Raw genomic sequence first — 14,950 nt, 5'->3', positions numbered from 1 at the left:
ATCGCCCGGTGGTTTTTGGCTTTTTGAGACAGAGTTTATACTTGTATATCTGCTAGATTCTAAGTTTCGTGGAGATACACCTTTCTGCTTATTTTGTTGAAGTTGCATTGGTGACGGAGGCCTCTCCACACGCATATCAAAAAAAGGTTACATGACGCAGCCTCCATGGCCTGTCTGAGTCTATGTCCCCCAAGTACAGCTTCAAACTGAAACAGGAGGCTGTTGCTGACAGAGGGCCGGGCGTGCAGGAAGCTATTGTGGTCCTGTTCATCACTAATAAGTGCTAGTGACCTCTAACCGTACTATGGAGCTTTTCAAACACTGTGTTCTGGCTATGATAAAATAATTCTGCTATAAACATAGTTGAGCTTGTGTCCTTTTGGTATGGTTGAGCATCTTTTGTGTATAAGCCCAAAAGTGGTAGTGCTGAGTTTTAAGGTAGTTTGTTACCTAATTTTCTGAGAAATAGCCATACTAGTATTCAAAGTGGCTGTGCCAGTTTGCAGTTCCATCAATAGTAGAGGAGTTTTTTTTCTTTACTCCACATTCTCTTCAGCATAAGTTGTCAGTAGTATTTTTAATCTTGGTCATTCTTACAGGGATAAGGTGCAATCTCAGAGTTTTTATTTGTTTTTTCTGATGGCTAAGGATGTTGAGCATTTTTTAAGTGTTTTAAAGTCATCTGTTGAGAGTTTTTGGTTTAGGTCTGTACCATATATTTTTATTGGACAGAAATTTCTCAGTTTCAGGAGATCTCATTTGTTAATCGTTTCTCTCAATGTCTGTGCCACTGAGGATGTATTTGAGATATGACAATGCATTCACGTGTACTTCTAACTTTTCTTCTATGGGGTTCAGTATTGTTAGTTTTTCATGTTGAGGTGTTTGATTCATTTAAACTTGAGTTTTGTGCATAGAGATAAATGTGAATCTCTTTTCATCCCTCCGTGTGTTGATTGTCCAGTTATGCCAGCATTCGTAGTAGAATGTGCTTTCTTTTTTCCATTTTCCTATCAGCTAGGCAGACTTGCACCTTAAAAGGGGGAGAGTTTACAAACTTTTAATTAGTTATACAATGGTTAAAGCCTTAATTATAATATTCTTATAGGAGACCTTGAGCCACTAAGTAAAATTCTTAAAGGAAGCAATGATCCAGTTTCCAGTAGAAAGCTTATAGAAGCTGCCAAACAGGTACTCAAGCAGGCAGAGTATACAATAATCAGCAAGTACAGTATATTAATTATGATTCAGCTATGGCAAGGGTGTATATTAAGTACAAAATGTATTCTACAGAAGTTTTATGGAAAAACAAAATGTCTTTTATGACTGCACCTTCCCATTTTGCCAGTTGAGATGTTAAACTCTTAATTTAAAGCAGTGGCTTCTCTAATACAAAAGAGCAGGATGGCCTTCAGGAGGTACTTTAGCAGAGAACTGACTGTGATCAGTGTGTCTTATACTAAGCAATAGATTAACTGATAATTTTAAAATAGTGATTCTTGGACAATTGTCTTTGCTCAATTTAAAGGCCAGAGTAATAATCTTTCCCAGTGATTGTTGTTGCAATTCTCACAACTATATTTTGCTAATGTTATAGCTAAAGATCCCTTAAAGGATGTTATGCTAAAATTTTGCACATGGTTCTTCCAATGGAAAAACTGCTTATATGATTAATAATGAAAAGGAATTATGGAGCGTGACATGGCTCCTTCAAAACAACTTAAAAGGATAAGAGCCGGGCGATGGTGGCGCACGCCTTTAATCCCAGCACTCGGGAGGCAGAGGCAGGCGGATCTCTGTGAGTTCGAGACCAGCCTGGTCTACAAGAGCTAGTTCCAGGACAGGCTCCAAAGCCACAGAGAAACCCTGTCTCGAAAAACCAAAAAAAAAAAAAAAAAAAAAAAAAAAAAAAGGATAAAAGATGCAGACAGATCTGGCATGGTGACACCAAGGTGACCTTTGCTAAGGCAAGGTAAAAAAGCCCTTACAATGAATTATAAAAAGACCCGGCCCTATATTAATTTGGGGTCGGGGATGTGTTTGTGTTTTTTTCACAGAAAGAAAATAAAGCTGGATGAGATGACTGTGTATACAGTGAAGGAGTCGCCGACCTGGTGACATCGTAGCTGCAGAGGCCCCATAGAGGAGTGGGAGGAAGGACTAGGAGAGGAGTCCTTGGTCCAGTTTCCCTGCCCCCACTGAGAGGAGGGCCTGGTCTGTGAGACCCGCTGATGCCCTGCTACACTGAGGGACGGATGCTGAGCTGCTTCCAGACACTTGGGACACACACAGCCCTACTGAGATGGCCTGACCACGATGACTACAATTTTCTGCAATCTGAATCCTGTTTGTTTAGGAGCTGAATTAGAAATGCAGACTAAATGTTTGGCTGTTTTAACCTTTGGGACACAGAACTCATTTTGATTAAAATATTGGATCTGAGAACTAAGACAGTTTTCCTCTTAAGAAAAAAAAGACTCAAAATAAAAAAATGACTAAAACCCTTCCTCTCTTAAGAGGCGGCAGCCTAAGGGTTTAACTGCTCAGAGACTGGAGCTGGTATTGATAACAGCAATGTCATTGGACCCTCACCCACCAGAAAAGCTTTTCTTGTCTTTTGATGAATGTGGATTTAAAAATATTATGATATGTTTAATTGTGGATTCATTGTTAATTCCTGTTCTAAAATTATGGTATTGACCTGATAATGTTTGTAACTGCTTATGAGATGTTGAGAATGGTTTGACACACCCTGTAAATGTTTAGGTTTAATGCATATGTTAAAAATTTTAGATTTTGATACAATGTAAAAAAATTAAGAGGTGCTCTAAACTAGCTAAAAAACATTTTAAACTCAGGTGATTCTCTTCACCTTTAAATAGGAGACTATGGTCTTTAAGGACATGATTATGCATAAAGCATCATAATTTATCCTACAAAAAGTATGGCTCCAAGAGACAGAGCCCAAATGTATCTCTCTCCCCTAATCTCTTCTTCACAGAGGTCAGCAGTCAACAACAGGTTTAAAGCTTCTCCTTCTCAAAAACCTAAGACAAGAGCTTACATAAAATATTCCTAATTTCCAACAACGGATAAATTTGGGTAAAGGGAAAAGTCTTTGCCCAAGGCAGACATGATCATCTGTCCTGTTGTAGAAGCACAGGCTTTATTAAAATTAAATACTGAGAGTGGATTGTAGGCTCATATACCATACAGGCCCATATCCCTACAATGAATGGCTGCCAGACTCCCAACCCATAGTTTACACCTGGCCTCACAGAAGAAGGTCACCTAGTCTTTACAGACGAAGGATCAGGATATGCTAATGTTGTTCTGCTCCTTCTTTGTAATTTGAAGGACGCTTGAGATAGAGATGCTAATTTGGCCTACATGACAGAGCTGGCACACAGAGCAGGAAGACAGAAAAACAAACGGGCATAGAAAGGTGTGGTCAAAGGTGTAGACATGACCACAACCATTCTCCCGGTTGCCTAGGAAACAGAATGCTGATGAATTTCCTCCTTGGTTTGTATTTTGGTATAAAAGCTGTTTGGAGAATAGACACAGGTGATTTTCAGGATGTGAACTCAGATTTCATGAGGTATCCCTGAGAACTCTTCCTGATAAAGCCATGTGAGTTGTATATTTATTCTCACGCCTCCCCTCTGGTCCAGAGAAATAATTTATGGTCCGGGATGGCACCAGACCTCAACAACTGCCCGGCTCAAAAAAAATATTTTTGCTGTGGTTCTGTTTATCACTAATAAATGCTAGCGACCTCTAAATATACAGTGGAGCTTTTCAAACACTGTGGAGGCTCCCAATGGTCTGTAACTCTAGCTCCAAGGGATATGACTTCCTCTCCCGACTTCCTCAGGTGCTGCACACACATGCAGGGAATACATCCACACACATAAAATAAAAACAAATCTAAAATAAATCCCAACTCCTGTATGAACTGCAGACGCTGTCTGCTCTCTGTGGGCTTTGCCTGCAGACAGACATAGAGGCAGTTCGGACGTCGCCATCCCTCAGATTCCTGGGATGGAGGATGAGATTCCAGGGCCCATACCTATGTGTCACAGAGCTTCAGACCCGAGGGAAAGGTTTGGAATATGGAATGTGTTAAGAAAGACTTAGGCAGCCGGGCGGTGCACGCCTTTAATTCCAGCACTTAGGAGGCAGAGACAGGTGGATCTTGATGCCAACGTGGTCTACAAAAGCAAGCAAGTTAGCCGGGCGGTGGTGGCTCAAGCCTGTAGTCCCAGCACTCGGGAGGCAGAGGCAGGCGGATCTCTGCGAGTTCGAGGCCAGCCTGGTCTACAAGAGCTAGTTCCAGGACAGGCTCTAGAAACTACAGGGAAACCCTGTCTCGAAAAAAAAAAAAAAATAGCAAGCAAGTTCCAGGACAGCCAGAAACAAAAATCCTGTCCTGAAAACAAAAACCAAAGTCAAAACAAACAAACAAACAGGAATTTTCCAATCAGCCACTTTCTTTCTTTCTTTCTTTCTTTCTTTCTTTCTTTCTTTCTTTCTTTCTTTCTTTCTTTTTCTCTCTCTCTCTCTTTCTTTCTCTCTCTCTTTCTTTTCTTTTCTTTTTTTTTAACAGAAGTAAGCTTTTAGTTCCATTTTTCCCAGATTAAGTTGTCTGAGTTGGTTGCTTTGAGAAGATTAGTCAAAGAGACCAAATCCCACATCCTCATCTGATTCCTCCGACTCTTCCTTGTCTTCAGCCTTCACTGCAGGAGCAGGAAAAGCAGTGGTGGCAGCAGCTGCAGGGGCAGCAGCCACAAATGCAGTTGGATCAGCCGAGAAGGCCTTGACCTTTTCAGCAGAGCCAGAATCCGCTTATAACCATGGATGCTGGAGACACTGAGGCAACAGTCGGGGAGCCGCTCTGCAGACAAACACTGGAACATTCCAGACACCCTCTAGGAAGCGAGAGTGCAGAGCCTCTCTGTGATGTCAAGCACTTCTGGGTTGTAAATGCTGCCATTGTCAAACACCTGCTGGATGATCAGCCCAAAGGAGAAGGGGGAGATGTTCAGCATGTTCAGCAGCGGGGCTCCACTGGCTCCTACTTTGTCTCCAGTTTTTATCAGCTGCACATCACTCAGAATTTCAATGGTGCCCCTGGAGATTTTAGTAGTGATGCCTAAAGCCTGGAAAAAAGAAGTCTTCTCGGGCCCCAGACCAGTGCTCTGGCACAGTGGCCTCGCATGGGGCGATGGCACCAGCACAGGCAGCAGCTGGCACTTTATTGGCCAGCAGCATGTCCCTAATCTCAGTGAGGTCCTCCTTGGTGAACACAAAGCCCACATTCCCCCGGATATGAGGCAGTAGTTTCTCCAGAGCTGGGTGGTTCTCCAGGTGCCCCCGATGGCCTTCCGCATCGTGGTGTTCTTGCCCATCAGCACCACAGCCTTCCCTCGCAGGGACATGCGGATCTGCTGCATCTGCTGGGAGCCCACATTGTCTGCTCCCACAATGAAGCATTTTGGATAATCATCTAAAAGTTGGATGATCTTAAGGAAGTAGTTGGACTTCCAGGTCACCCTGTCTTCCCTGGGCACCACGGTGGTGCGTCAGGGATTGCCACTTAGGGTTTAATTAAAGACAATGTCACTCTAACGAGGATGCCTGGCAAGAGAGATGCCCGCTTTCTTTGAGGTTGTCTCTATATAATGGAAGAATCCAGAGGTACCAGCTGGTGCATAGTAGGAGTTGACCCTACCCCTGTCCCTCCCTTTTTTGGACAGAATTCCATATGGTGTTTATATTTTAACAAATAAAGCTTGCCCAAAGGTCAGAGTGCAGAGGTCAGCCACTAGAGGCCAGGGAGTGGTGGCACACACCTTTCATCCCAGGACAGAGAGACAGAGGCAGAGGGATTTCTATTCGTTCAAGGCCACCCTGGGCTACTTAAGGTTGGATCTGTCTAAAAGAGAAACAGAGTTCAGGCAAAGGTGATCCCAGAACTTGGGATCCCATGCTTTAATCCCAGCACTAAGGAAGTGGAGACAGGAGTGGTATGGCTGAGTGGAGAGAGGAATATAAGGTGGAAGGAGACAGGAGCTCAGGGAAGTCTGAGGTTTGGTGAAGACAGCTGCAGTCTGAGGGTCACCCTGCAGAGAAGATGAAGTCTGAGGAGACAGTCTGAGGACAGAATCGCCCTTCCTGAGCATTGGTAGAGGTAAAAGAATTCTCTAGTGGCTGGTCGCTCAGCTTCTCTGACCTTCAGTCAGCATTAACCCCTGTATCTGACTCTGGGCTTTTATTATTGATGCCAAATAGAATTCGTGCAACAGCCTCTTGCTATATTGCTATAAAGTCAACAGTGACTTTAAAGAACTCTGATCCTCAGGGCATGGATCCCACGTGTGTGCCACACTCACTTCTTGCTCCATCATTTTTTTTTTTGAAATTTCTAATCCTTGACCAGTTCACTAATTCTCTTGACTGCACAATGTACAATTGTTTTGTGATCCATGCTATTCATTTTCAGCGTCTGGAAACCTTGTGGCTCTTTTCCTAGGGTCTATGATACCCTTACACCCACCATCTTTTGCTGGTGTTACTTTGGTCAAGGCTTGCCTTGGCTTGGCTGTAGCTTGGGATGGTCTGGAATCCAGGAGCCTCTTGCCATAGCTTCCCTGGTGTTGGAGCTGTGGGTGTGAAATACCACACAAACTCCTCTGCACTTCTAGTCTTAGAGGGCTGTGTCATGCCCTCCAGTTACCTTTGTGTGCTCATATTGGTCTTGTTTTTGTTTTTATTTTTAGAGTCTGCGTCATCCAGGCGGATCTGGAATTTCTGGACTCACAGGGATCCTCCTACCTCAGCCTCCCAGTCAGCCAGGACTAGAAGCACTTTATCTGGCTCCAGGATATTGTATTTTGTTGTAGTTTGCTTTGGCTTTATATTTTGTGATTTTTTTTTAAATGGTTCCTTTAGTCTACACTGGCCTTGAACTCACTGTGTAGCTAAGGATGACCTTCAACACCTGACTCTCCAGCCTCCTGTTCTGGGTACTGGGATTACAGGCGTGTGTGTCACCATGCCCAGGCAAAGCTGGAGACTGAACGCTGGTGTTCTTCTGCTAGGCGTGACTTTCTCTCCCTTTTGGTCTGGAATTTCCATAGATCTGCCTGCCTCTGCCTCTGAGTGCTGGCACTAAAGATAGATGATACCATGTCCAGGTTTTTAAAATTTTTATTTTTTTATGTGCAGTTGTGTTTGCCATTGGTGTCAGATCCCCTGAAACTGGATTTATAGACAGTTGTGAGCTGCCATGTGGGTGCTGGGAATTGAACCCAGGTCTTTTGGGACAGCAGTTAGTGTTCTTAATCACTGAGCCATCTCTCCAGTCCCCATGACCAGGTTTAATTAAAAAAAATTAATTTGGTTTTGCCCAGAAGTGGTAGAGAATGTCTTTTATTTCAGCACTTTGGAAGCAGAGAGAGGCAGATCTCTGTGTGTTGGAGGACAGCCTGGTCTACATAGTGGGTTCTAGGTCAGGCAGAGCTAAATAGTAAGAGCCTGTCTGCAAAAGAGAAGAAAAAAAAAGGAAAGAAAAAAAAGAAAAAAGCAAACAAACAAAAACCACAATAATAAAATCTTTCTTTTGAAAAATTGCAGAAATTCTCTAAATTGGGCACAGTGATCCACGTGTCTAATCCCAGCACGTGAAAGGTAAAGGCAGGCACATCCGAAGATTACCCTCTGCCTCACAGGCTGTTTGAGCCTAGCCCACACTCCAAAAGATTGTCAGAGAGAGAGAGACAGAGAGGAGAAAGTAAAAGAAAAAAGTTTACAAGAGATAAGACAATATCGTCTTCCATCAGGGAGAACTTGTTTTGGTTTTCTCCTGAGCAGCTTTTGACTGTGTCTCAGTCTAAGCCTCAGACTCCTAAGAAGTCCCTGCCTCTGATTGCCCAGTGCCGAGGTCGCAGGTGTGCGCACTCACAGCCCAGTGCTGAGGTCGTAGGTGTGCGGCACACTGACTGCCTGGAGCTGAGGTCGCAGGTGTGTGCAGTGACTGCCCAGAGCCGAGGTCGCAGCTGTGCACACTGGCTTGCCTAGTGCTGAGTTCACGGGTGTGTGCACCACACCCTTTCAAAGAGAACTTTTTGCTATGTTTCTGAATTACTGAGGGTATTGGCAATCTCTAACCACCTTAAGTCAAGTTCAGGCTTGAGTTTTCTGTGTCTGTTTAGGTTTAACTGACCCCTCCACACCATACCTGGAGCACAAGTCTCCTGGCCACCCTTCGGCACTGAGGCAAGATAAATGGCAAATATGGTGACGTGATGTCCTAGTTACATTTATGTTGCTGTGATTAAAAAAAAAATAATAACTTCACGAAAAGGGGTTGGCCTCCTCTTCTGAGTGGTTTCTGGAAATATTATAAAGGACATCATTAACTTTGTGTACAGTGGAGACAATCCAACTTCCTGCACCCCTGAGATCTAGATTTCACCTTATCAACTGGGAACCTGGGATCTCCTTTAAGTCCCTACCAACTCTTCAAAGATAATAGCTTCAAACCTCACAAAGCGGTGCCTGCAACTGTGGAGCCACCAAGCTTCGTCTTCGCTTGCTTTCTTCTGGGTGACTTCTCTTTCCTTAACTCTTGAGCTTAAAAATCTGTGTAAAATCTCCTCGGTTAGCACAGTGCTCAGCTGGCCCACACAGGCCCCGGGCTCACTCTTCCACACAGTAAACCAACAGGGATGGCAACACACCTGTAACTGCAGCATGAGCGGTGCGGGGGCAGGAGGATCGGTGCCGCGCACCGCGCCCCCGTGTCTGCACTCGGTGCACTTGAACCTAGTTCACGAGATTTGGGCAAGGGGCAGAAGGTTAAAATACACAAACACAGACAGACAGAAAGACAGCGACACGGGTCATCCTTGAATTCCCCAAGAATGCCCCCTTTATTGTGTTCAGGGGCAGATTATATAGAGATAGCCACGCCCCAGCCAAACCCACCAGAAACCACTCTCCTACCATCAGGAACTCTTGAAGGTCTCCTGCTCAGAGCAGCTGTAGGCACTCAGATCAGGGGATTACAAAAAATTCAAGATCTGGGGTCTCACTGCTCCCAACAGATCGGAAGTTCAAGGTCATCCTCAGCTGCGTAGGGAGTTCCAGACCAGCCTAGGACACAAGATAAGAGGCTGTGGTGGTTTGAATGAGGACGGCCCCCGTAGGCTCCTGTATTTGACTACATGGTCCCTAGTTGGTGCAGCTGTTTGGGAAGGATTAGGTTTTGCTTGCTAGAGGAGGTATGTCACTGGAGATGGGCTTTGAGGTTTCAATAGCTTGGTTCCCTGTCCCTTTGGCTCTTTACCTCCTGCCTGTAGTCTAAATGGGAGTTCTCGTTTTTCCTGCCATCAAGGACTCTGACTGGTTTAGGTCACCTGTGTAAGCTGCTGGCCTACGGGTTCTGAGCCCGGAACCTTCCCATAGTGTGGTAGGTAGGTGCCTTGGAGCCGGGGACCAATGTCCACAAAGTTGTGCTCTGTACACACAGTATATCACACTCACAGGTGCACACACGCTAAATAAAAGAACACAAAGCAAAAATCCTCTCCAACTCTGCCTCACACTGGCTTGATCTGCAGTTTTTGTTTTGGTTTGTTTGGATTTTTCTTTATTCAGAAGCCTCAGCTGCTCACAGTGTGGAGCTCTGTCCGTCTCAGACGTGTAAAGTTGTCTGTCCCTGACACTGACAACAGGACTCAGAACTGAATTTATTTATTTATTATATATACAGTGTTCTGTCTGTATGCATGCCTGCAGGTCAAAGGAGGATACCAGATCTCATTACAGATGGTTGTGAGCCACCATGTGGTTGCTGGGAACTGAGCTCAGTCAGGACCTCTAGAAGAGCAACCAGTGCTCTTAACCTCTGAACCACCTCTCCAGCCCCTGGTTTTTGCTTTTACTTTTTTGAGACCAGGTCTCTGGTGGCATGTTCCACCATGCCCAGCTCTGTAAAGGGCTTGGTATTGAACCCAGGGTTTTGTGCATGCTGGTAGGGCAACTAAACTACATCCCCGACCCAGATATAGATTTTAGACCCCAAGATGCCACAATGGTAGCTCAGACTGACTCTTCCAGAACAAAAGCCCCAAGGCCACATGCCGCCTTCAGGAGACATTCCCTTCAGAGTTCAGCATCTCAGTGTAGTAGTTGCTCAAATGTTGCTAATTTTCTGATGCTTTTGGGGGGTAGAGTAGAGGTGTCAGGCATGCTGGACCCCACCTCAGCTCCCTCTGGGGAGCAGGAGTTACAGGTGTGCATCACCACACCCAGGTTCTTTGTTGTCATCGTTGTCATTGTTTAAAGATTTTGTCCTAAAGAACAAAAAAGAAAAAGAAAAAGAAAAAAAAAGAACAAAAAATAAAAAGAAAAAGAAAAAAAAAGATTTTGTCCTGGGGGCTGGAGAGACGGCTCAGTGGTTAAGAGCATTGCCTGCTCTTCCAAAGGTCCTGAGTTCAACTCCCAGCAACCACATGGTGGCTCACAACCATCTTTAATGAGGTCTGGTGCCCTCTTCTGGCCTGCAGGCATACACACAGACAGAATATTGTATACATAATAAATAAATAAATAAATAAATAAATATTTTTTTAAAAAGATTTTGTCCTGTTTTGTTTTGAGACAGGGTCTCACTATGTTGTTCTGGAATCAAAGGCATTTGCCACTTTCCACTGTGCCTGGTAAGACTTGATTTTATGTGTGTGTGTGTGCGTGTGTGTGTGCGTGTGTGTGTGTGTGTGTGTGTGTGTGTGTGTGTGTTAGCCAGAAGAGGGCACTGGATCCCAGGCAGCTGGACTTACAGGCAGCTGTGAAGCGTGACTTGGATGCTGGGAGCGGAATTTGAGTTCTCTGGAAGAGCCACAAGCGTACTTAACGGCTGAGCATCTCCCCAGCCTTTTGTTTTGTTTTTGTGGAGTTTGGTGGCTGGATAAATGGATCAGAGGTTAAGAGCACTGGTTACTTTTCCAGAGGACCAAGGTTCGATTCCCACCACCCACATGACAACTAACAACCTTTTGTAGCCCCAGTTCTAGGAGACGTGGAGGCTTCCTCACATTCAGTCATACACACAGGCGAAATATCGACAGTCTTTAAGAAGAGCAAGAGAGGGGGAGTGTGGAAGCTGCCCAGGCTGATCTCAAACTGAGCTCGAGATGGTGACTTCGCCTGTAGTTCCAGTGTTTGGGGGAGGGAAGGCAGGAGAATGGGAATTCCAGGACACCCTAAACTCAACAATTCTCCAGCCTCAGCCTCCCCAGGGCTGGGGTCACAGGTGTTTGCCATGGTGCCTAGATTTCTGTGGGGATCCATACTGACCCATGACTTTCTCAAAAACCCTGACAAAAAGACAAAGGGGCAAAGGACACAGTCAACAAGACAACACGACAGCCTACAGAATGGGAAAAGATCTTCACTAACCCCACATCAGACAGAGGTCTTATCTCCAAAATATACAAAGAACTCAAGAAATTGGACACCAAAAGATCACATAATCCAATTAAAAAAATGGAGTTCAGACCTAAACCTAGAACTCTCAACAGAGGAATCTAAAATGGCTGAAAGACACTTAAGGAAATGTTCAACATCCTTAGTCATCAGAGAAATGCAAATCAAAACAACTCTGAGATTCTATCTTACACCTGTAAGAATGGCCAAGATCAAAAACACTGATGACAACTTATGCTGGAGAGGTTGTGGGAAAAAGGGAACACTTCTGCATTGCAGGTGGGAATGCAAGCTGATACAGCCCCTTTAGATGTCAGTGTGGCGATTTCTCAGAAAATTAGGAAACAACCTTCCTCAAGACCCAGTAATACCACTTTTGGGTATATATCCAAAGGATGCTAAATCGTGCCACAAGGACATGTGCTCAACTATGTTCATAGCAGCTCTGTTTGTCATAGCCAGAACCTGGAAACAACCTACATGCCCCTCGACCAATGAATGGATAAGGAAAATGTGGTATATTTACACCATGGAGTACTACACAGCAGAAAAAAATAATGACAGCTTGAATTTTGCGGGAAAATGGATGGAGCTAGAAAACATTATTTTGAGTGAGGTAACCCAGACACAGAAAGACAATTATCATATGTACTCACTCATAGATGTTTTTTAAACATAAAGCAAAGAAAGCCAGCCTACAAACCACAATCCCAGAGAACTTAGACAACAATGCGGACACTAAGAGAGACTTACATAGATCTAATCTACATGGGGAGTAGAAAGTAGAAAAAAACAAGCTCTCCTGAGTAAATTGGGAGCATGGGGACCTTGGGGAGTATTAAAGGGAGGAGGGGAGAGGCAGGGAGGGAAGCAGAGAAAAATATAGAGCTCAATAAATATCAATAAAATGTATTTTAAAAAAAAAAGACAAAGGGGACTTTAGTCCGGTGTCCTTGTCCTGGAATGGACTTGTCTGTCTGATACTGGTGCCAGTCCTTGTAGGAGTCAAGACTGCTGTTTCTGGGGACCCCATGGGCTGTGGTTACTAGTCCTTAGGCAGCTGCGTCTGAGGTATCCCAAGTTCTCTTTGTTAATTTTGTCTGCTCTAGCTCTCTGCTGACTGTGGATATTACTGCCCCCTACAGTTAGTGTGTGAGAGGTTGTACTGTTTTGTTGTTTTGTTTGTTTATTTTGATTTTTCAAGACTGGCCTTCTCTGTAGAACAGCTCTAGCTGTCCTGGAACTAGCTCGTGGAGACCAGGCTGGCCTTGAACTGAGATCTGTCTGCCTCCGCCTCCCACGTGCTGGGATTAAAGGCACTTGCTCTTTTAAAATACTGTGCGTGGGTGTTATGCCTGCATGTATATCTGAATGTAAGGAGAGCAGGAGGCATCAGGTTGAACCTGGGGTTGCAGACAGTTGTCATGTGGGTGCCAGGAATCGAACCTTGGTTCTTTGTGTAGCTTTGAGCCTGGAACTTGTTCTGTAGACCAAGTTAGCCTCAAACTCAGAGATCCAGCTGCCTCAGCCTCCTGAGTGCTGGCATTAAAAGTGTATGCCACCACTGTCCGACTACTTATTTACTTTTGAGATGGGGTCTCACTACGTAGTCCTTGTTGACTTGGAGCTTGGAGGTCTAGCAGCCTGTCCATCCTGAGTGCTGGCATCAAAGGCAAATGCCATAGCCTGCTTGAATCTTGATTTTTTATATTTTTAATCATATGATACATTTGAGGGGATCGGTTCCGAAAGAAACTTGGAACAACTGTCTATCTGTGGTGCCTATTAGCATACCAAAGCACATACCGGCCTCCAGGCTCATTCAGTATCACAAATACCCATAGTTTGTGCTAGAGTATTGGCTCTGTGTAACCTTGGCTGTCCTGGAATTCACTAATAGCCCAGGATGGTCTCGAACCCAGAGATCCGCCTGCCTCTGTTTGTTGAATGCTGACATTAAAGGCGTGTGCCACCACTGCCCAGCTCCTTTCAAAAACTACTTTAAAAGAGAATAAAATAAAACCAAGTGTGCTGACACAAGGCAGTAATCCCAGCACTCAGTAAATGCAGGCCAGGAGGATGGGGAACACAAGGCCAGCCTCATCTACATAGTAACTCTGAAATTAGCCTGGGTCACAGAAGACCCCCCTCAACAAACAAACAAACAAACAAGCCGGTGGTGGGGAACAGGGCAAAAGCACTGAGGTGGGAATTTAAAGTGTGTACACTGTGCTTCTTCGATGACAGGAAAACCTGTAAAGCTTCGTTCGGAAGGGTCATGAGACGGCTGGGTGTGTGCGCTCGGACTCAAGGGAGAGTTGCCAAGCTGCGTTACAGACGTCACTGGGCCCGGAAACCATAAATGTGCATTGGCAGGAATCGGCAGAATTAGGAGACGTTTTCCCCACAGCACCCTGGATGTGGAAGAGAAACTGATTAGATTAATCCAAAAATGAGGGCTTATGAGCTAGCCGCTTTGTATTCTTAGACGAAGCACGGGGAAGCAAGTGTGGGATTTTCCTTCCAGTGAATGAACCGGTTCAGAGCTGGAGGCGCGTCCTTTCTCCAGAAAGGATGCCTGGGCTTCAGCATCCGTCCTGCAAGCGGTCCCTCACCGCCTAGCTGCCCAGCAGTTAGGATTAGACAACAGTATTGGAGTCCACGAGCTCCCGAGGACATAAGACAGTGTGAGCCTGCGCGCTCCTCTCTGCGGGGTCTGTGATCCCGACCGTGTGCCCGCTAACATGAGGTTAGACTCCCCGGTCGGGGCTTGACTGATGGGCACAATCCGCTTGTCCCTAAGCGGGACTGTGACGCAGGTGGAGGGAAAGACGTCAGGCCTAGAGGCTTGGGCTGTGCCACCTTGAGGAAATTACTTGACTCCTCGGGGATTTTTTCTTCTTTCGAGGGTTCTAACAGTCAAACCAGACGGGAATATGTAATTCGGAGGTTGTGCAAGGTCTGTGTGACTAACGTGGAGGAGCGAGGAGTAAGGAGTCAGGATCGGCGTTCACACACAAAGAAGTTTTTTTGTTTTGTTTTGTTTTTAAGAGACAGGAGAAAAATAAAAGAGAGAACCAAGGTCTTCTTGATTTGCCACCACACTCAGCTAACATTTATTTTTAGTTAATTAATAGTTCTTATTATTAGGGCTGGAGGGAAGACCCAGTGGTTAAGAGCACTGGCTGCTATTCCAAAGGTCGTGAGTTCAATTCCCAGCAACCATAAGGTGACTCATGACAGTCTGTAACTGTAGTTCCGTGGGATCCTACAGACTCTTCCAGTAGGCAGACATACAGGCAAAAACACCCATATACAAGAATTACATAAACATTTAAAAACTATTGTTGTTGTTGGGTTTGGATCACTCTGAGCCTCATTTCCTCATCTTTAAAATGAGAGAGAGATAAACACAGAGGCAGTCGGATCTCTGTGAGTTCGAGGCCAGCCTGGTCTA

The 14,950-nt window shown here is 45.0% G+C and overlaps 1 pseudogene; it reads right to left on the bottom strand.

Moving 5' to 3' along the window:
- Window positions 1-4,671: 4,671 nt before the first annotated feature.
- On the bottom strand, window positions 4,672-6,726 carry LOC119801204 (annotated as a pseudogene).
- Between the last annotated feature and the right edge of the window lie 8,224 nt (window positions 6,727-14,950).

This window comes from Arvicola amphibius, chromosome 14 (assembly GCF_903992535.2).
Source record: "Arvicola amphibius chromosome 14, mArvAmp1.2, whole genome shotgun sequence".
NCBI classification, from domain to species: Eukaryota; Metazoa; Chordata; class Mammalia; order Rodentia; family Cricetidae; genus Arvicola; species Arvicola amphibius.
This window is presented reverse-complemented; position numbering and strand designations above follow the sequence as displayed.